Below are 23,033 nucleotides of genomic sequence, written 5' to 3' on the forward strand. Positions count from 1 at the left end.
AAAATTGTGTATCACGCTATCTCCCTAGATGATTTCATAATGATACGATTCTATTGGAATAAATAATCATTTTGAATTATTGCTCAGCCCTACAAAGTAAGCAATTTAAAGCCAACAAATTGTCATTGGCCTTTCTTTATATATACTTTATGTTCTTACATATTATAGGCTTAATGAATAATCAGTCAGAAAAATAAGAAATAAATCTAGACGTAAGTAAATCATGATTTAAGAAAACACCTATTGGTTGGTGCAGCTAAAGTAATAAGGCAGAAGACATCATAGACCATTTTGGGATGGGATCACATTAGCTTGTCGGTATTTTCTACCCTTCTACTTCCAGCCCACTTGCTCGGTCTACATGTATCTTTAAACTCGGCCTGCATTTCATTGCTCTCCACAACATACCTGTAAAGTTTCCTTACTGCATCTTGCATGGTTGGGAGTTGTCGGGCTGACAGTCAAATAAACACCTAGCAAAGTACTCAAAACTGCCTCAGTGGTAGTTCCTGCTACAGTAGCTTTTGCCAGGTGACACACGGACTGCATCACAAGGTGAAAACAATACCAGGCTCACTGTCGTTGTGGGTAAAAAAAAACTAGCTTGAACTGCAGTGATGAGACAATGACAAGCAGCCTCTGGAGTGGGAGGTGGTGTCATTGACTGCTGAGCTGTTTCTTGTATTTTTGTCTTCTCGGGGATTTCAGCTCTCAATCTAGCCCCTCCACACCATGTTATCCTTGAAATGATCCAGCTGTCCGACACATAATGTCAAATTCAATGAAATTATTTTTGTGGATGAGTCATAGGTTTTCAATACGCTGGAGAAAGGGAGAGAAAAGGCAGAGGAGGAGGAGGGACGAGACCTTTTATTTATTATCGGTCTTATTGGAAGGCGAGAGATTAAAGTTGCAGGGTCTGTGATACCCCCCTTCCAGCACATCCCTTGATATTGTTCTCCCTGCTCTGAGTTTTATCACAACAACAGGGACTGCCTGATAGCAGGCCATGCCACTGGGAATAACAAATCACACTTGTTTTACAGCAACATCCACAATAGCAAGGCAGATACAGGGATAAAGAGGGGAAAGAAGGAGGGAGGGATGTTGATCGAGTATTCAGAGTATGGGAAATAATGGTTTGCAATTGGGAATGAGGAAGAAAACCAGAAAAAAGCTTTGGTTTGGTGTGCATGTGTCTTCATTGTCTTGTTTGAATGTGTGTCTGTTGCAGCAGAGCAGTCTAAAGTACTGAGGAATGAGTGTCTCGTCTCAGTATCCACACTTTGTCAGCCTTTTGTGAGAAAATCACTTTTTGATTCGTGTTGCCCTGCTGTACATTTGTTTTCATCAAGTGGCTAGACTTTGTCTTGTGGCTTTTCTTTGACTGGATGCTGTCAGAATGAAGTGTCTGCTGGCAGAGAGAGCGAAATCTAGCTTATAAGGACCAAGGCAGCCAAACGGGAAGGGAGACAGAGACAAGCCTGAGGCACTGACGGTCCCACAAGCGGTGGCGCGCACGCGTCTATGTGTGTTGGAGCATGACTGGGTAGCGGGCATGTATGTGTGTTTGTGTGGTCCCCTTGAGGCTAGCAACAGATGGAGAACGGAAGTGCTACTGATCATCAGCCCCCAGGCCAGTCACTTGAGACTGACTCTCAACTTATGGAAATTATACAAACACACACACCCTTGCACTCTACGAAGGGTGATGCGATTTTAGATACATGAGCTGAGTGTCGGAATAACAACTGACAGAGTGGGAAATTCCTATGGTATCTCTCTGGAGTTTCTTTTTCTGTCTTCGTCTCTTTCGCTGAAAAGGTCAACCGAGGTGAGAGAAGCAGCCAAGTGTGGGTGACGGAGAGAGAAAGTGTAGGTGGAGGGGAGAACAGGGAAGCGTGTGGGAGGATGACATGATTAAAAACCTAAAATGGATCGGAGACATGCTAATAGGACATTAAATAATGCGTGAAACTTAAGGCAGCTGCAGAGTTCGACTTTCAAAGTCTGGCTGTGAGAGACAGAAAGAAATATAAAACGAGATGGATGCTGTCAGAAAACCACAAGAGAGGAGCAGAGAGATGAAAAGCAGAGGCAGTGGGAAGCAAATAGTAAATATATGAAGGAGAATATTTAAGATTGTTTTAAAGTACACAACTCCTTGGATCTGACACTCACCTTCCAGTGATATTTAGAGAATTACAATAACAATGAAAGAAACCAACACTCACAGCACAGAGAGAAGATAATGAGAGTGGTGTACTGATGGAAAACCTATAATGAATTGAAGATAGAACAGCTGCTGATCAAATTACAGCAGCATTAAAACAAAATGACTACACTGCACCAGAGATGATGACAGCTGAGAATGAAATGATGACAAATAACTCTTACTCATGTTTTAGCTAATGAAAAAGAGGGCTCTCAGCAACTTCCCACCCTCACCCCCATGTTCATTATCTCTGGTCTTCCGTTTCATTTCTCCCTACCCCATTTCATCATCACCCCGCCATTGTAATTATTATTTTCCCCATTTGGGTCCCTGGCCACAGAGCCTGGTGAGCATTTCCTTCCTCCACAGGGGAAGACGAAGAGGCTTTACAAGGCTGTTGAAGTTTTCCCGAGCACACAGGATGGCAGAGAATTACACACCTCAGCTCCAGCGTCCTTTACAACTTGCAATCTCCCTATTTCTGGCCAATATAACAGACCTCAACTGGCTTTCAGCTGTGCTCCATCTCCAGGTTATTTTACAGCCTGTCAGTATCGGTATTTGCACTCATCAATACTCAGACACCATACATATTTTAATAAGTGTAAAAGTGCTGTTTATTAGACCCTGAGCTGTATTTTTTGAAGGGTGTTTTACATTAATGTGTGACTAGAATAAAAGGGGGAAGGTTAAAGAGATGCTGATTGCAGAACGAATGCACAGAGATACAAATTATGGCACTCACACATTAATATGGCTTATGCTATGATTTATTGGCAGAGCCAAGGTTTTTTTCATGGATCATGTGAAAATAGACTGTTCAAAATCGTTTTATTTGAAGTTTTATCAAATTCATCATAGCTTGCATGTGACCAGTATTCACAATGTCTGCTGACCCAGAATGGACAAAGCCAATATACATCAAGTATATTTCTGATATTTGTTTAGACAGTTTTCTGCCCCTTTAATTATTCATAGGTGTTAAAATACACATACAAACTTTGTTAAATCAGCAAGTGACAACAGCCGAGCCTAGAGGCATGGTAAACATCTGGTGTTACACCTCTTTAGTCCAGACTGAATATCTCAACAATACTAGATGATTACTATGCAATTTTATTCACAATCTTTCCAAAGCCCATTTCCCACTGGACAAAAAATCCCACTTACACCCACTAATGTCTGGCTTTTGTCTTATGTTGTTTTTCGTTGCATCAAACTAAAAAAAGGCAATGCCCATTCAATATTCTGCAGAGTTAAAAGACCTATATGAGCTCAATCAATACGATTCAATGACAGCAACATAGCCTTATTTTTGCTGGTTCACTCAAGCAGCACAGCTAGCTTTTAATTAGGGTGTTGGCCCATATCTTTCCGGCTCTGGGCTAACTGTCCCTCAGTCGGACAATAAAATACTAATAATTGTCCTTGCTTTGTGGCATGGTATTTATATCTGTTCTGACTAAGCATGCCTTTCTCTCTCTTCCCCTCTTTGTAGCTTCACCTCTCAGTCACACCAGCAGGGCAGGAAGCCGCTCTCTTTTAAATGGATTAACGCTCTGATGGAAGTGGCTGGTCTTGGTGAGGGTGTGTGAGAGGCGTGTGACTGATGGAATTAACCATCAAAACGACGGGGGGAGAGGGGTTGAACGCGGGTGTTGAGCGGTGACGGATGGGACAGTCTGTTGCTTGAAGGAAAGAATGGATGAGAAAATGTGATTGATAAGGCAAACACTTGCATCAAGGCTGGAAATAATCGTAATGTAAGATGGAGAGAGCAAGCGTTGGCTGTAGGGGTCAAAGGGAAAGAGTGAAAAAAGATGGTATGATGTTGTAAAAACACAGGAAAGGGAGCAAAGAAGAAAGAGAGAAGTTTGACCAAAGCAGGAAAGGTTAAAAGAGAACAAAGTGAGGAAAGAAAAGGGAGTGACAGGCAAGGAATAGTACTCACAGTCAAGAGGAAAAGGATAAGCAGGAGATGGAAGTTGCTGCAGGCTCAGGAGGAGGTTTGTATACACTGTTATGATTTGAAGAGGAAGGCCACAGTGCTGTGATGGATGGCAGCATTGTGTGACACCAGGGCACATTCACAAAAATGATTTAGACCACACTTGGGATTCCTATGTTCATTTAAATGGATGGAAATCAATGACTCATATGAAAGACATATGCAGTAGGATGCACACTAAGTAGAAACTTTTACATTCTACTACATTCTGCACTCTTTACTACATTTTTTTTTCGTTTGTTTTTTGTTTTGGCATTTAGTGTGATCAGCAACAGTGAGACAATCCTCATAGTATATAATTGAGTCTGGTTTTGTTGCTGCTGGGCCAGTCTGAACGCATCAGCAGTGCATGCATGTCACCAATCTTGTTGCTTTTTATTGGCTCGGCTGGTGGTCAGCTGCAGAACCCCTAGATAATCTAGTTCTCGCCTATTTTTACCACAACACATGTGGCTCACAGCAAAAAGAGACAGTGAATCATCTTTTGACAGTCATATTGCCATTACAGCACTTTCACTACAGTTTAATTGTGTGTGTGTGTGTATGTATATGATATGATATGTACATTTTCTGTTTTGGTTTCTGTTTAATTTCTTAACCTTCTGTCTAAAAGAAATATCAATGGCATTTGTAGATGAAATTACACATTTTACTATTTATGGCTATTATCAAAGGCAAAACTCAATGTACAACGGCAGGCACTCTGCTGCTTGTGTGGACATGACAACGAGGCAGCCGTCACATACTGCTAATGCATGCAATCTAGCCTGGTCGTTACTAGTATTTTCATAGATTTGCTGAAGCTTTATTGAATCTTTTTCATTTTTGCACCTTGAGGGGCCAACATTTGGGCATGTATCTAATTCACTTTGAGTGAAACAGACAAGCTGAATTGAACAAACAGGGTGCGTTAGCTTTGACTGACAGTTGAATACCCAGCCTGTTTGTGATGAAAAACATAAGCCAACAGAGTATGTTATCGTTCTCTCCATGTCTGTTTTTCTCAACAGCTGAGACTTCAGTTTTGTGTTTTTAGACCCTCTCAGCTGCAACCGAAATGAGATTTAAGCTTCTGTTGGGAAATTCTCTCTAGATAGCTTGCATGTCACTCGACTAGACTTTATTGTCCCTGTGGTGATATAATCCCAGTACACATCAACAAACATGGACACTTGAAAGCAAGCTTGCACACATACACTCTCACCCACCCACATACAAACATAAACCTCCTAACTGCCCTAACTGAGTGAGCTAGCTGTCCTTATCTCTCTTTTTTGTTGCTTGTTTAGAATTCAGCTTGCAGACAAAGCTTGATCCCGCTCTGTTCTGGTGGGGTGTTTAAATCCTGCATCTCACACGCCTTACCTCAGGGTACACTTCAACTCAATTTCACACTTGTCAGCTGGTAGAATGTCCTAATTCAATTTACCCTGTTTAAGGAAGCAGAGGCTTGCTCTCTGGGGAAAGTTTAGAGTGCACAAGGAGGAATGGTCACGTCAGCTTTGGTCAGTGGCCCACTGCTGCACAGCTCACTGAACAGATAGCCTATCAGTTTCAGACTGAGGTAGTGCACTTGAACGGTAAATGTTATTCCATGACTGCATTCACAGCAGTCACACTATTGTGATCGATACATTGAATTATGCCTGAATCAGAACAAATCAAACTACATTGCAGATGATTCCTTTTTATTGTGCCTTATAGTGTATTAACCGAATTAACAAGCAAGCTTGCAAGAGTTTCACAGAGAAATTTCACAAAATTCATAGTCAGATTTCATTGGGGCTTTTTCTTCATTATCAAGAGTATAATGTGCCCTGTAATAGACTGGCATCCTGTCCAGGGTGTACCCCGCCTTACGCCTGATGTCAGCTGGGATCGGCTTCAGCCCCCTCGTGACCCCAATATGGACAAGTGGTTGATGGATGGATGGATGAAGTATAATGTTTTTGGAAAGACAAGGTTTCTGATTAAGATAAAAACTTTTTTTGTACTGTTTTGGTGTCAGAAATCAATTATTTCTAAAAACTCTGGCCAGAGAGGAGATTTTGAATAACTCCTGTTGCATGTTTGCATGTAAACAGTTAAAAACAGAGTTCCCAGCAGCCAAGGTCACAGAATGCGCCAGCACCTGCGTCATAGGTGCGACCTACGTTTACATTTTCATTTGGCTGTGGTGAACATGTATTATTGGCTAATGTGGGCTTGAGATTCTCTATAAACTGCCACCTACAGGTCTGGCTTACTTTTAATGGCATGTGTACACAGGTTAGTGTAAACGTTTTTTTTCTGAAAACGGACAGGTGTGCATGATATTTTTTTTGAAAAACAGAGACGGCAAAATGACCGTTTATGAAAATAGCTGGCCACCTTTAAACATAGCCTAAAAGACAGGATTGCTAGTATAATTAATAATTTAGGGATATGCATCCGAAGCTTTGTGTAAGTTTTGTTTTAAGTCATGTTCGTTTAAGAAGATCATTATATTTCTTTATGTATATTGTAACAAATTTGTTTCCCTTTAGGAATTAATAGGCTTTTCCCCTTTTCCTCCCTCTATTATTTTTCCATTTGGAGCACTGTTCTGCCTAAAGGGTCAACATTTATACTTAAAAAAGGTATAAAAAGGCAATCAGATCTTTTCAACAATCATAAGTGATTAAATTCACACATTAAAGAACCCAACATAAGCTAGCATATGTTTAATTTATTATTATTAATAAGTATTATACATGCAGTGCAATATATATATATATATATATATATTATAATTATTTTTATTTATTACTACCTCTTGTGCTATACAAGTTCTTAACAGTGGCATATTGAAAAATAACTTCATGTTGCTTCGTATTGGTATTTTTTTTATTATAACAGCCAAAAGCTCCACAATAGGCTGGCTTTTTCCCTGAATCTTTATTTGCGCTCCATGGTTCTTTTTCACAGCAGACATTCTATTTTGACTTGTCATAACGTTACTTTAGTAAGAATAGCACAGGTCTTACTAATTCACAATGGCGCTGTTCCATTCAAGTGTCTCAGTAACTGACACAATGTGACAGCATACAATATACAAGTAACAAAATGAGAATCAGAAATTTTGTTAAAGTGACATGCCAAAATGTCTTCTGTGGAAATGGCTTGTTTCTGCCTAAAAATTGGAATTCTACCGTCATAATTTTCTGTATATTGCTCTTTGGTAAATGAGAAAGGAGAAGATTTGTAAAATATTTGTTGGATTAAGTGCATGCTGAATCTGCATACTTTAACAAGAAGCAAAATGGAAACAGGTGTATGAACCTACCTTCATGGCTTTGTCAGGGTTAGAATTATGAGACTGAATTAAGACATGCCAGCGTTCACAATCCCAGAACCCTGAAACTGAGAGCTGTTCGTTTATGTTATTAATTGCTTTCCTGGCTTCTCCTGCTATAACATCAATATGTCTGTTGAAAAAAGCTTGTTGTCTCACGTGAGTACACTAAATGCTGCTTTGTAACATTCTGTGGAGACAGAATTATATAACCACCTTATGAGAGCTGTTATCCAGGATTGCACTTAACATTCTTAATGTCGACTTTATATACTGTAGATTCCGCAGACGGGTCTCTGACCTTCTTAATGAAACAGTCTCATCATAAAGACATAGTTGTTGGCTTTGCTCATTACTGGAAATGTGGGTGTACTTTTGTGATGTCTACTCTGACACAAGTCTTGACTCTATATGAATTAAGTATGATTTGAAGTAGAACTGCATAGCATGTTTTAGAGCAATTGAAATAAATATCTGGTTATCATGTCCCAGTTCAGTTCATTTAGTTAAATTTGGCCATATGAATGCTGTTGCTAGTCTCTCAAATATGACTGCAAGACTGATCTTGTAGTATGCTTTGGAGCAGTGCCCTAGGTGTATCCAGGTTATAAAACAAATACTTTAACATGTACATGTGTTGAAACTGTGAATCCAGCCCAATCATCTCTAACCTTGGCTTCTCAGCAGTGCACTACAACAGAAATGACATCCCTAGGCAACGGCTTACAGAGGCAGGGTCAACAACCACTCAAAAATTCACAGAATCTCTTTGCCAGAAAGACATTTTCCTAACTGGTGGTAAACCAGTGGTGTGCTCTACTGACATTTCCTCAGTGACAGTGCGCCAAACCAACATATCATTGGGTAGTGATAGCTCCCTCTTCTCCCTCACATCCATTGTGGATGTGTCTCCTTCTTCACTTTGGAAGGCAGGCGTTGGCAGGATGAGGCAGGTTCTCAAAATCTTGTGCTCTTTTAATGAAAGCAGATGTTCTCACTGTGAATTCACATTCATATGCATATGCATATGTGCACTATTGCAAACCAGTGTCTGGGGAGTTGTCGCACAGCTCTGTTGTCCGTCATTTGTTATCAGCTGAAAACAGGAAGGCCGACATATATTTAGTTTGGTGTGTCTTTAAGGAGGTTTTGTTGCTGGGTCTTGCTTCAACCTTCATGGTTAAAGTTGATGGTAAGTGTTGGATATACTGTAGGTGTGAGGGCAGGCTGCACAATAGTTCAGTTTTTACTGCTTAAGACAAGGATTTTGTTAACATGATTATTGTCAGATGAAGTATCGCGGTTTTCATGGTTTTCACAATTGATCAGAGAAATGTATCATTCATCACTGTGGAAGAAAAAAGACACAAAAGCATTCTTTTGTTCCCGTCCTGCACAAAAAAACCCATTTAGCCTAGCCTACATTATATTGAAATTAGAGGGTTCAACAAATACTCTTAGATCTGCAAATCCAGGTTACTACTTTAGCCTAAGATACAGAAAGTAAATGGTTACATGTTGTCAACCTCTCCTGTTGTTTTACAGGTTTTCCATTTTTAGCCGGAATTGGGCAGAAAGAGGTTAATGAAATTCAAGGTGCGTTTCGGCAGATATAAGGCTGGCATGTAATGTAACAGCTCTTCTTCTGCACACATTCGGTGGGTGGCACAACGACTCTCTTGGACACAAAACAAAGCGGCGCACACACACTTGTTACACTTGTTACAATACACAAACAACGTGACTTGCAAGATTTGTTCTCACAGGGCAACAATACAGGAATCGGGACATTAAATATCTTGGTTTCTACAATTCGTATTGTTATGAAACTGTAATTATGTAGCCGCAGTCATGGAAAAATCTGTTAATCCCAACATCCCTGCTTAAGATGGTACCTGGCCTGTGGGTGGATATACAAGGATTCTGTGGATTGGAAAGCAAAATAATTTGATCTTGGCCCCATGTTTTGTTGAAGCTGTTTTCTGGTTTTAATCAAACTACATGAGGAACTGTAAGCATTTTGCACTTCTTTAAGACGATTCTGGCAACACATAATTCAATATATTACATATATAACAAAAAAGAACAATACCTTCTACTTACAGTGTGTCAGCAACATGATGTGCATACTTCAGCAGTGATCTGAGTCCCTTTACTCTGATATATAATATTCTATGATGGAATACCCTGTCACGTTCACATTTTAATGCATATGCTTATGTTCTGTGATTTTTAAATTAGGTGCTCGGATCAATGGCACATTTATAAAAATAATAAAAAAAGACGCTTGCGACGAATGCTTTGCAAGTTAAGTGAGTAAGGCTGACTTTATGATTTAAAGCACACATGCTTGGAGGAGTCTACAGGAGAAAAAAATGATTTTAATTAAATTCAAGGTTAGAATACCTTTACGCTGAGTGCAGTATAGAGCTCTTTCACCCCATAATTATTTGACTGTAGTTCAATTACTCTATCAAATCTATTTTATTTTGCATGGATTAGCTTTCTACATCAGGCAGCAGCTCATCACACATCCGCTATTATTATAACGCTTTGAGGTGTGTGTGTGTGTGTGAGTGTGTGTGTGTGTGAGTGTGTGTGTGTGTGTGTGTGTGTGTGTGTGTGTGTGTGTGTGTGTGTGTGTGTGTGTGTGTGTGTGTGTGTGTGTGTGTGTGTGTGTGTGTGTGTGTGTGACAGAGAGAGTATGTGAAAGAAAAGGCCTAGTGTGTGTGTACATGTGGGTGCGCCTGATGGATTTTCAATTTCATTTCCTATGTACACGCTCTGTCCACCAGGCTAGTAGATGAGATTGAGCCGTTACCACTGGTTCTGAAATTGGGCTGGTCCTGCTGGACTCACAGCTCCATTTAAATGCATTAAAGCAGAGAGAAAGTGGCTCGTACATCAAGGGTTCTGACATGTGGCAGTGTGACACCTCGCGGCTCTGGGGACGATGGGCGTTTGACATGCTAGAATCTCAGGAACATCCATTAACAGTCGCTACATAAATGAGCTAACTGATGACTAGGTCAAGCCTTAGATTAATAGTGTTTAAAAAAGAACACCTCTGCGGCTAACAACTTGTTTGATTGTTAACGAGCAACTGCCATTCTCGTCCATTATTTCACTGAAACTGTGACTGGTGGCTATTGATCTCTATCGCTTGACAAACGCCTAAGGCCTTGATTCAGCTATTACTATCTGCTGTCATGGGTGCTGTCAAAAAGGGGGCTTTAAGTGACAAGGGATGGGTTGACAAGTCTTGGTGTTAATGGGGGGTAAAAAGACACACTTGTTTCTAGCTGCATATTAGCCATAAATATAGTATGTGGAGGATGTTTGTGTAGCAGATGGGGAATACGCGATCAGTGGGTGGCATCTGGCTGTGAAATTGAGTAGTAATAAAAATAATAAGATTTGGGCTTAAGTTAGAATGCTTGATTCCAATGCAAAGGTGTAAAATGGCAATATAAAGTAAATCAGATCTCATTGAGTGGCTGTCCAACAAGTTTTTTTTTTGTGACTCCATGCTAACACAAAAATGAACCTTGAATAATGGCTTCTGTGTAAAGGAAACACCTTTGCATTGACTTTTTATTGCTTGGAGTGAAATATGCTATCCTTTCTCAACTTTTTTGCATTCAAAATCCAAACCTAAACTTGATAATGGCAATTTTATTGAAGTACTGTGTCCTGAAAACCTGATTTAGTTATGAAGCAAATGCTTAGCAAAAAGCATATAGGCTAGTCTGCAGGAGTCACCTGAGATATTCCATGTACATGTACTGTAGCAGGTCTATTTTATATGTATGTGAAATGCAAAAGGAGAGTCATCCCTGATCCTAAATGATCGTTCTCAGAGATTGCCTAAGATTATTTTTCGGGGTAAGGGGGTATTGCAGAAAGCCAAGTTGTTTTTCATGTAGTTACACCTGTGGTGTTAGCGGGTCCATTTGGACCCATGATTTTAAAATGCTTGAAAATGCTTAAAATCACCAGTTTTCTTCAAATGTTGTTTTTCAGCTAATTGCTGGCTTAGTATGTATTCATAAAAATGGAACCAGTGTGTTAATTGTTTTTAGTTGGCTCCAGAGACACAGTATTTTAAAATAAACCACTCGTTTTTGATTGCAAAAACTGTTTAAATTCACAAAATATATTTATTTTTCTAATACAATGAGTCATGATAAACTGTTAATGTGTTATAAACTACCAAAAAAAGGTTTTTTTTATTATTTAAAATTATTAACAATAGTGACATCTTTGGTGTTTCGGGTCAAAACGGACCCGCATAGATAAATGGTAGGATAAAGACAACAAGTCAAATGTTTTCCATAACACCAACTTCTATTTAACCATTCCAATTAACCAAACAATTTAACCATAAACTGAACATTGAAAATAATTTGGTGTTAGCGCAGGTATGTCGTTCTGAATTAACCATAATCAAAACACTGGAATCAATGTGTTGTCGGTTAACCATAATTTGAACTGTGTGTGTGTGTGTGTGTGTGTGTGTGTGTGTGTGTGTGTGTGTGTGTGTGTCTACGTGTGTCTGTGTGTGTGTGTGTGTTTGTGTGTTCAAATGCATGAATCATAGTATTTGATGGTTACCGTGTGCTCCTTGCAAATTAATTTCTTGCATGTGTTGCAAGTGGTGTTGTATTTCCTGTCCTTGTAGGCGGGGCAGGACTGGCACCTCTTTATCTTTCTCCTGGAATCTCCTCCCTGGTTCTTATCAGAGGATGATGGTGTGGGTGATGGCTGAAGCTCTCTCACCAAACATACAGACGCTTCGGTTCGGGGCAGCCGCTCTCGTCATTCGATGAAGGGAGACACCAGAGACTTGCCCAACTCCTCCAGAAAAAGCCTCCTCTTGAAGGTTTTTTCTCCATTCCATCCTGGATCTATTTCAGTCCACGACACAAATGCGTTGTATGCAGACACATCCAGTATGTTGTAAAACACAACCGTTTTTGGTTTTGTCCCCCGCTTGCATGTATACGTGCCTGTGACCTTGTCCAGGTTGTCAACACCGCCTTTGTTCTTACTGTAGTCCAGAATTATGTCTGGCTTCTTGTCCTCCCTACTGCTCACACCAGCATCCCTGTGGAGAGTAGACATCACTAGTACATCTTTTTTTTTTTGGGACAGTAGGAGACAATTGTGGTCCTTTCTGTGAATGCGAACTTTGATGAGAGAGGAGCCCTGTCTTTTGTTCCTAGAAGAGCTAGGGGAAACTCAGGTTTGTTCTTTCCGACTGTTCCCACCATCGTCAGCTTCCTCTTTAGAAGCTCTTGCGCGAGGTCTTAGGAAGTGAACAATTATCACAGGTTATGCTGTGCCCCTGAAGACCCTTGGTCATGTCCAAGACGACCCGCTTGCCTTGGTTCTTCTCTGGCACTCCGCTGGCAGGTTTTCCGGTATATATTTGCATATTCCATACATAGGCCGTTTTTGCATCACATGCTGCCCATATTTTGATACCATATTTTCCAGGCTTGTTTGGCATGTACTGCCTGAAAGGGACTAGCCGTTCATCCACTGTCACCTCTGGCCCAGGATTGTACACAAAGGGTAAATGTTCCCCCCATTTGTCCCAAACCTCCCTGATGGGAGCAAGCTTGTCATTCTCACAACGAGCAACTCTCTTCTCCCTGTTGTCAAAACGTAGCACTCTTGATAATACATGAACGACTTGAAGCGACATTGTGGCACGAAAAATAGGGCGTCCTGACTCACCATCCCATAAACTGGCCGTAGCTTCATTACAGGATCTATATATATATATATATATATCTGTATACCCCTGCAAGAAGCAACATTCCCATGTAGGCATCGAGCTGGGTTTTGTCCATCTCTGTCCAGCTATCACCAAACACTCTTCCCCTTTCATGTTGGTCATCTCAAGTAGGATATTCTGAATAGGTAGTGGAAAGAACAGTTCAAACGCTGACTTGATGTCTTGGGCGTGTGACACAGCGTATCTAGTAGGCCCTGGAGTCATTCTGAGGATGTTCTCTGTCGGTGCCCTAGATTGGGTTTATCCAAAGATATGATCCAGTGTATGAACAGTATACCTTTTGCTCATGTTGACTGATGCTCCTACATAATTCAACTGATAATATCCCACCCAAACCCTCTTTATATGTGCCAATGTTTACAAACAATGTATCAATATGCTGCGAGAAAGTTTGAGTTCACGTGGGGGGTGGTGTGTGTGTGCATCTGTATGTGTGTGTTTCTGTGGGTCTCTGTCTGTGCCTGTGCATGTAAAAGAGGCCTGTGTGTGTGTGTGTGTGTGTGTGTGTGTGTGTGTGTGTGTGTGTGTGTGTGTGTGTGTGTGTGTGTGTGTGTGTGTTTGTGTCTGTGTGTGTGTGCTTGTGTGTGTGTGTGTGATGTGGGCCATAACTGTGCACATTGGGCCATAATTGATCCTCAGAGCAACCCATAGCTTTTAAGTGATGCATACAACAGCCAGTATTCCCGTAACACCACAGATGTAACTTTTCTTTTTGAGACCTTTACAATTTACTAAAATTGTGAAAATTGATTTTGCTGCATTTAAATAGATGTGTCTGAGGATTAGATGATGCCTTATTCCAGGACAAAAAAGGAAAGTGTACTATTTACACTTTAAACTGCAAAAAACGGGTCAATTTTGGCCCTAACACAACAGAAGGGTTAAGCTGGGTCCTGCTGCAGATAATAGTTGCAAGTTTTCTTTCTGTAATGCAGAAAAGAAAATTCAAATGCGATCAAGAGTTGACAGTTTGCAGTATCAAATACTGAACTGACAAACAAAGGAACCAAAAACTTAAGAAATACCATAGCAAAGGTTTATTTAACATTTGGCAGTGGTGCTATTATCTCTTAAATTGTGTATTTTCTTTCCTCTCATATTTTTCTAACCGTCTGCCTCTTTTTAAAATACTGTAAACCAACACATTAAATGCACATAACTGCATGACACTCCTTTGTTTGCAAACCTTCAGAGCTTTGGTCAGATAAACACCCTCGCTTTTGAAACACCAGACACTCTGTAGCCTGCAAGGCAGCATTGTGAGAGGGAAAATTGTAGTTATTGTACCTTTGGATGCTGACGTTAATCTGCCATTTTCTTTTTCACTTCCATCTATTACTCCATGTGTGTATTCTTCAATATATACTCTACCTCCTGCGCACAATGGATATAATTCAGTTTTTGTGCCACTCAAGCTGAAAAGGCATGATAGCAATTGTTTGATCAGCCACTCTTCTATTTATACAAGTTTATAGTGTGTTATATACCTTTACTTGCAATGCGCCTCCACTTTCCACTTTATCTGGCTGTTGTGTTCAGCAAAGGCACACCAGTCTTGTTGGATGTTTGTTGTTTTCTTGCATTCATATCTGTCCCAGAACAAATAGCTGCAGCATTGGTCAGGGGACAAAAGAAAATACTGCGGTTCTCTATTGTCACAGAAATGATTACAGAGGCGAGCCTTGGCTAAAAGGTCTGGAGGAACAATGTGAGGGGCCTCTATGAACAGGTGCTGATTATTGTTCCTTGGAACAAAAAGCATGGCTCTCTGGGCAGAGTGTCTGTCGAGACCGAGTGGCAGCGACCTGTGGGGGCTGAGGAAGGGAACACTGCTGGGAATGTGGACAGATTTCACAGCCAAGAGAGTGTCTCTCGACAAAACACAGCCAAGCATGGACAGAGCAGGCAAATATTGAACCATTACACAACTGTTTAATGTCCCTCCTTCTCAATCTCTCTGTTTGTCTCCCTGCCCATGACACCAGATGGTGCGTCAACCACCTCATGGCAGAGGGTTTGTTAGGGAGAGACAGAGGGAGAGTTGACTCACAGTCAGTCTTCTAACCGCTGCGTTGCCTTCGGCCTCTTCCCGCAGAATATCAAATTGTTCTCTTGAAGTTTCATTCGGAGAACTTCCCAGAGCCATTCATGTCCCCACACTGCCATTTACAAACAGGCCTGCCAGTAAAATTGGCTCTGATATCATCAACCAGTATGTGATTTCTCTTTTTAGAGTCATGGAATAATGGTACTCAGTCTTGAGTAAATTTTCTCGCACTCATGTTGTTTTTCTATATTGATGGTTAGTGTTGTTTTGCTGAGCAACCAGGTACACCAAAAGTAATACACTGAGACTTGCCTATAATTGACTGCTAATTTAACACATGGTAATGTTATCCCAGGTATTTAGTATTCAAATGTGATGCACACTGTTTTGTAATGTTAATTATGTGTACTTATTACTTTACCCAAATGAATGGAGACATTGAAGTATTACCATTGTGCTTTATTGAACCCCTATGATCACTATTGAAACTCCATGCTCACTTGTTAAGTGGATGGATTGGATTGAAGTGACTTTGGTCCCAGGGTTTTCAATTTGGTCCGTGGCCACGTTTCCTTAAAGATTTCAATGCTCAGAACAAATGAGAGAAATTCACTGGACTTTTTCCTGGTCAAAAACCAGCTATGACCAGCTAAAGGAAAGCCAGATTGGTGGATACATTTAAAATAAAAATAAAAACCTGTTTTTTTCACACGTTTATGTCCAAAAAGACAAAGTTGAAAGTCAACTGCTGTCTAATAATCAAAAGCCCACAAACAAATTTGAAACCCCAATGCAGAGCAAACTGACTGATACCTCTGGGTGGGGAACACTGAAACCATGGTTGCTGATTGCAACCTGTGGAACTCAAGCAAGAGGGCAGCCCGGGCTTCGTGTTCGGCTGTCCACCCACGAGGCTCTGCGAGATGGCCATCCACCCATGGGGCTCCACAACACGGCTGTCCCGCTGTCTCCTGTCCTAAAACATGCAGGCCTATGGTGAAAATCTCTTCAATGTGTCTAGCCATCTTGGCCAGAGTCCAGATCCAGAATTTTTCAGTAAGGGAGTAGAAGTGCTTCCAGCCACTTCAAAGTTTTCCCAGTGGGGAAAACCACGACAAACAAAATATTTATCATAGCAGAGTATTTTTTAATACTTTAAAACATGTCTGCAGAGGGGGTTAAAACCTCTTTTCTTCCTTTTTATGATTTTTTTGGCACCAAATTGTTTTTTCAATATCCACTTCTGTTGTCCACACTCTTATCTACGTAAGAGTTTATCCTGCATTGACATTTCTGTCTATATTGCATGTCTTAATTTGATAGATTTAGGGACTAGTCAGGCTGCTGAGTAAATTTGATATTTATTAATCATTCATGTTTTGTGCCTTCCTCGTGAGACGGCCAGTAGCTCTGATAATATGTCACATACAGTATAATGTCTATAAGTAAAACGACAAGGCCAGCCGATTGGTGATATTACTTCATTTGTTAAGTGGATTGGCTGCTTCCTTTCCAGTCAGAGGCAGGCAAGGTTAAAATGTCACTTTATCACAGCATCTATATAGGGAGTATTTTGCATTTGGAGATGCAGACTCATGCATGGTTAGTTGGTAGGGAGGGAGGGAAATGTAACAGGCAGAAGTATCCATCACCCAGGCTTAGCAGCCTGGTGCCATCACAGTGCCGCTGCTAACCAAACACACTCTCCCCCTCACACAGAGACATGTTTTCACACACATGTCTGTGCACCTCTGCCATCACTGTCTACCGCTGTCTGTGTGGGTGTCGCTCTGTCTGTCAGTATGAAGGGCAGACCCGAGCGTGGTGGGATCAATCATTCTCCAGGACACACTGGCAGTGTAAACCTTTGATAAAGGGTGTCGTTCACGGCGAAACCCCCGTCAAGGACTTATTAAAGGCCTGACACTATGTGATTAACGAGAGTGCTGGCGCTGCCAAGCTGGGCTGCTGCGGGGCTTAGAGGTAGGGGGTAAGGAGATGAAAGGGGAGCACAGAACTGAACAGGGGAAAGACAGGAGTAATTTTGCAGACATCCAAACTCACTCACAGAACCATATATGCACACACAGTTTAACGTTTCAAATGAATGCATCTATATATTCAATGCAGTCCTATAAAAGTAAAGTAATAAAAAAAATCATAACTAGAGACCATCTTGTGATAAGAACACACCAGCCGTGACACCTAATCGGGCTGGGGCGTAAAGTGTAGGGTCAATGGTCCCTAGCCTACTTTCTACTCTGCTCCCACCATACACACTGGACCACGTCCATCTTTGAACTTGCTACCTACATTTAGATAGCATTTACATACTTTAAATGTTTTGTCACTGTATATTGCAGACTTACGCAAAATCTCTCCACAGACAGACACATAAAACACCTGGAAAATTACTCAACACTGCCTCACTGGTAAAAATTGGCTTGTAAAAATGGAGTTGCTGCCTATTCTAACTTCAAATAACATTATTGCTCTTACTATGACAGGTCCTTGTATTATTCCATATCATTATTTTAATAATAAAAATACTACTAATAATAACTTGGATTTATATAACACACATTAGGAGTCACAGTGCACACTTAACATTTGATGCTCAGATTTCACCTTGCATTCACAGTACTATAGCTGTTGACTGAACTCCCACGTCATGTAGAAGATTGCAACTTGGAATTTCACTCTTTAAGTAGGAAATAATGTCTTTTGCTGCGATCCATTTGGTCTTACTTTGATCCAGAATAAAAAATTGAAGGCAGCTCAGTCAGAACCCTTTCAGTTGGCACAGTGGGGGTGTACAGGGCAGTCTTGGTGCGCAACTACTTCAATGAACTTTAGAGAGCTTGAAGCATACTTGAAACCTTACGGTCATATGGCAGCACACAAAGACATAGACACTTATCCAGCAAGCAGACAAGGCAGGGTCCTAAGGATGTGACCATTCAGCGATACAAAAACGCGCTGCTGTACTGCCCTAGGTGAATAATAAGACCTGGTAATGATGGCAAGGAGAGGCAGAGAGAGAGGGGAAAAAATAGGAACAGGGGAAAGACACCACTCTCATTGTTTCTTCACAAGCCCCCCTTTTCATTAGTGAAGTGCACTGCAGTGTGATATTACATATGATTCCTCACTTTGCTCACAGTGATTGAGATATAGAAATGGTGTGCAGGAATCTGAGACAAGATTGGGAGGAGAGCCAAATCAAAAGAGAAATGAGAAATTTGATAGAAAGGGGGAATAAGCTGAAAGAAAGAATGTAAGGGTGTGAAAGAAAGAGAAAGCACAGTGCAAGAAACAGATGGACAAATTGATGGTTCAGTGGTCTGCATCACTGAGTAATGCTATCTGTCAGAACAGAGGTGCTCTCCCATAATTTACACCCCATAATAATAACAATTTAATCTACTACATTTATGTAGCGCCTTCTAGCCAAACCTATATTTATCCTTAAAATTAAGGCTAATCAAGTGCAATTATTGGTGCATTTCATTCAGCAATGACACACAGCTACCCATGAGAAGTCCCTTGACATAAAATGCTCTTTTTGCCGCTCTCTTGGAAGAGCTGCCAGGTGGACACAATGTTTCCAGAAATCTCTGCTTGAAAAAACAGAAGCAGAAACATAGAATGTGTCACCCATACTCAAAATACTCACCTGCCTCATCTGTTTAGCTACATTATGAGCTGTGAGTTGCACTGTTTGTACAGTGAACGTGTTTAGAGGAGAGCTGCTTACCAACATGGTTCATTGGTTGTTGCAGCCTGTCATCCCTGTAGGCCCCTCACCTTGTTCCTAGCTACTCTCCCCATGTTGGCTGCCTTATCAGAATGCTTGAAACATGACAGGACCTGCATCGTTATCTGGCTCCTTCACTGTTATGATGTACTGTATGTAGCATGGACTATTTTTGTGGCTAGAACCTGCAGGGGAGTAAAGCTAGAGCAGCTCTCCAAAACACACACACAGAATATCCACATACCCACATTATAAATGCACATACATGCATTCATGAATACAGGCGGCAATGACAGACGCATCTGCTTATGTGTTCTTGAGCGAGTGTGCTGTCTCTTGAGATGATATATTTTTAACAAGTCCTCCCTGGCGCCATATTGTTTCACGTGTAGGAGGAAGTGCCTGCAAGGCGTGGAGGTTGCTTGGTTGAATGAGCTGCTCTGAGTTATTGATGAAGCAGCCTTCGCATGAAGCTTTAATTCTGCAGATGATTAGGGCTGAAGAGCTGACCATCCGCAGCACCTGCAGGTATGTACAGTATATACAGTATATGTGATAATGGTGTGTACTATGTTTATATTTGCATTTGGGTTTTTTTCTGCACTGAAGGCTATGGCATCGTTAGACTATTGAGTCAAAAAGATCAACAGATTACTGCTTTTATGCCTTGACAACTGTCATTCACATTTTTAAATTCTTCTTTGAGAAGATACTACTACTTCATGGTATCAAGTGTTTTATAACCATCATTATCCTTAGAATGTAACACACTTACAACCTGACTTGAGATGGACTGTGACACAGAACCATCTGAGAAACTTTTTGAAAAAAGGCAGGGCCTTTCAAAACATAACTGGCAGGTGATTGGATGAACCATCTGTCTATCTACCTCTCAGTGAATTCAATCAGGAATATATATTTTTCTTTTTAAAGCAATGGAAATAAATTGATGAGTAACGATTCCAATTCAACAGTTATGGATATGGAGTAGTAGCTTATCGATAAGAGTAGTAGTAGCCTATCGATAAAATCCCTAAACCCATCCCTAATTATGATTGAAAATGAGGTGGTGCATTGTGTCATGCGAAGAATAGCTCAAAAGATCCGGACCTGGACCCTTAGCTTTCTGAAAATGTTGACCCATGAACAATATAATTGAATAGCCCTGATCTAACAGATGTCCCCCCTTTCATCTGACCGCACCACTGTCACCCCATGACAGGGCCATCGCGCGGTAAGCGGGGTAATGCACTTTAACCTTAGACACTAGGGGGCAGCAGTATGCTTGAAATATGCTGAGAGGATTGAAGGAAAATACACCCTCAGACTACAAAGTGGGTTGCAATGACTGTCCGGCGCTTTCCGTATTTCCGTCTGTACCATACACTGTGTAACTCATCTGAGCTGCTCACATGTGCCACCTGGTGGGCACTGCAGCTACTGCCAGTAAAATGAACAGGAAAAAAAAAATCAAGTTTGACACCCCTTAATGACGCCACTGCATTCATGCAGAGCTCAGGTCAAATGAAAGGAAGAACATCTGTAACCTATCCTCATAAGGAGCCGCCATTATTGTTTTACCTCAGGGCCCACCTCAGCTGTCAGTAGCACCTCAGTTCTGAACCCAAATGAATTACTTGGAGCCTGACAAGATGTATTTCAGTGTGGCATGTTAACCCACAATTCTTGTGTTATTTCAAGAATTCAGCTGCTGTGCAAGGTAACCACACTAAGGTCACAAGGTCAAATTTAATTTATTTCAAATAGGGGAATCTATGATCCTGCATTTGATTTGATTCTGATAATTGAAATCAAAAGCTTATTTCCATTGATTTTGGATTTAGAATTGATATTGCAACAGCGGTTGAGGTATTCTCTCTGAAGGTCATTGTGGAGGTGTTATGGTTAGTTGAGATGCACTTTATTCCTCTAGCAGTTTTATTTCTTTGTCAACCCTTTTATGATGCTTTTTATAGTTATGCCCCAATGTAAGTCTTGCTACCTTTTTGTTTATATGTAAGATCACAAGTACCCTTAGTTAAGTCAAGCTTGTATCCTCGAGGGAGGATTTTCATACATTACAGGACTATTTATTAATCAAGAACAAAATGTGAGGATTTGGATATCCTTGCCTTGTTTTTCCAACTGAAATAATAACAATAAAAACATAACAAATAACACATAAATGGCTAGTTTGTTTCACCACAAAATAAAGAAAGCAGTCGAGAGGTCTTGCATCTCATAAAGGACCATTATAAATCTTGTAACGTAACTATTGTATTCATTTTATGGTTGATCTGCTTGAGGAGGATATTGACAGCTATGATCTACTTCCCAGGAGAGGCATCATATTTTTTGGTGTTCAGCTTTATATTACATTGGCTTGTGACCGCAGTGTTTTCATGAGCTAATCAAAAAGCACATTCTTTTCATGATTACATTAGCAAGTCTCTAAGACTACACAATAACACAGTAGAATGATCTTGCATTAATAAAATAAAAGACAAGCAGAGTTCAAATAAACAGATCATGATTTTTCAGATTTTTAATGGGCCTCATGGGAAATACTGTGTGCAAACTTTAACAAGCCACTCACAGCTTCACACTATTTTTTATCTCATGTTTACCTGTCACGTTACCCGTTTATCTACCTGTTTATCTACCTGTATCAATTGCTCCGACAGAACACTCACTATGTAATTGTGTAACTCATGTCATTTATTGTGTTTTAATCAATTTTTGATCTGTTTATGAAAGAAAAAGACTAAATGACATAAGTATCGACACATATTCAAGCTTAAAATCATTGCCCGCAGAATATTTGTGGAACTTTTTGATTTTGTTGTTCATTATCTTGTTAATAGTTTCTGCTACAGAGACTGTAAATACCAGGATAAGGCATCTTATCTCCCTCCTCTGGGACAAATATGTGTTTGTGTGTCTACCCAGCTTTGATTGATCTGATCAATAGCTCACATGTTCCAAGGTAGTTTTAAACTCTGCGCCTGGAGCTCCTTTAAGGGGAGATGACTCTAGCACATTTTTTTAAACTTTGACTGAGCATCTTCTTGTTCTAAGTATCTAAGCAAGCTCAGATGATTGACACCAGCTTTGTGTGTGTGTGTGTGCTGTATGTGTTCTCCCATGTCTGTGTGTAAGAGCACTGCTGATGTGTGTATGTTTTGAAGCAGCCTGGTTGAATGCTGAGACGCAGTGATCCAGGAAGGTGGAACATTTGCAACAGCACACTGAGCTCTAAGATTCTGGGATTTACTTTTACTTGTTTGTACTCTGTTCTGCAGCTCTGGTTTTTGCCGCTATTGAGTACAATGTTCTGGGGGAGACTGGGATGGAAATTGTCAATTTCCACTGTAAAGAGTGTGCAAGCAAGCAGGTGTGTGTTTCTCTATATTTGTATGAACCAGATAGCTAGTGTCCAATACAGAAGTGATGACACTAAATCAGTCTTTGGTAGATCTTCTGCCCTCTTCCTCTGTGGCAGAATGGTTCCCCCACCCACCGTTGCGCTCAGTCTGAAAGGATGCCTTCTCATAACTAAAAGAGGAGAAAGCCTTTGCCCTCCCATGTGCATGTTGTCCGAGACATGGCACACCTTTAATACTGGACCATATATAGAGAATTATAGTTACGTATTGTAACTCCAGATTCTATGAGTAAAGCTGTTGCCCTCTCCGAGCTATTGGGTTTATCCCTGTTGCTCCTGACCAGCGGGGAGGGATGGAGAGAGCAGCAACTGCAGCGCTCCGTCATCCTCTTTGATGTCAGTCTCCATTGCTCCCAATGAGGAGGAGGGAGGGAAGGGAGTCCTGCTTCCAGGATGTCTGGAATTTCGCATAGAGCCATGAAGGCACGATGTCTTCGTTGCAACT

The sequence above is a fragment of the Echiichthys vipera genome, assembly GCF_963691815.1.
Source record: "Echiichthys vipera genome assembly, chromosome: 7".
NCBI classification, from domain to species: Eukaryota; Metazoa; Chordata; class Actinopteri; order Perciformes; family Trachinidae; genus Echiichthys; species Echiichthys vipera.